Source organism: Tupaia chinensis, unplaced genomic scaffold, assembly GCF_000334495.1.
Source record: "Tupaia chinensis unplaced genomic scaffold, TupChi_1.0 Scaffold000212_1, whole genome shotgun sequence".
Taxonomy (NCBI): Eukaryota; Metazoa; Chordata; class Mammalia; order Scandentia; family Tupaiidae; genus Tupaia; species Tupaia belangeri.
In genome coordinates this window covers 3,922,077-3,923,050 of record NW_006159687.1, presented here as the reverse complement: position 1 = coordinate 3,923,050, position 974 = coordinate 3,922,077, and the positions used below count along the sequence as shown (strand labels likewise).

The 974-nt window shown below is 45.3% G+C and overlaps 1 protein-coding gene across 1 annotated transcript in view; it reads right to left on the bottom strand.

Moving 5' to 3' along the window:
- Nucleotides 1-974, bottom strand: part of YEATS2 (YEATS domain containing 2) — a gene marked incomplete in the record, with an annotated part of 121,038 nt that overhangs the window by 7,674 nt on the left and 112,390 nt on the right.

The window sequence follows — 974 nt, the reverse complement described above, 5'->3', positions numbered from 1 at the left end:
CCCGCCTCTGGCCGTGCGGCCTCCTTTCCTCCAGCCCCGTGTCTGCCACAGTAGCGGCTGCACCGTCTGTACCCCACACACCTGAATTTGTTCATTTTACTTTTTTTTTTTTTTTAGGTTTTTGCCATAGGGTTCATGTGTTTGCCGGAGAGACAGAGAGAGGGAAAGTAAATAATTACCCACTGGGGGATGGCCACACCGCATTCTCCTCTCCTCCATTCTCCGATCATCTTAGGATTTTGGGCAAACACGCACATGGGCCCAGAGTGATTTTCAAGCTGTCAGGTCTGGGACTTGAACCATGGTTGGCCATGTGGGATTCCAGCATTTTAACTACCATGCCACCTGCTGGTCCTTCATTCTCATATTTTAATACATTTTAGAAAAAATGTGACAGGATGTCTCTACCAATGCATTAACATGTGACAGGGTGTCTCTACCAATGCATTAAAATGTGACAGGGTGTCTCTACCAATGCATTAAAATGTGACAGGGTGTCTCTACCAATGCATTAAAATGTGACAGGGTGTCTCTACCAATGCATTAAAATGTGACAGGGTGTCTCTACCAATGCATTAAAATGTGACAGGGTGTCCCTACCAATGCATTAAAATGAAGGCAGGCCTTTCAAAGGCTGGCTCTGAGTTTTTGAAGAATGAGAATTTTTTTAAGAGTTTTTTTCCTTAGAGCACATGTGCTTGCCAGAGACAGACAGTGAGAGCGAAAGTGAGAAGTCACCCCCAGGGGATGGCCATGCTGCAATCCCTTCTCCTCCATTCTCTCCCAGCATCTTGGGCACACATGTCCATGTGCCTGGCATGGTTTTCAAGTCACCGGGTCCAGGACTTGAGCCGCAGTGGACCATGTGGGAGTCCAGCAATGTAACCACTACTCCATCTGCTGGTCTCAAGAATGAGATTTTTAAATCGATTAATATATTCTATACTTTTTTTTTTTATTTTGGAGACGTTTTT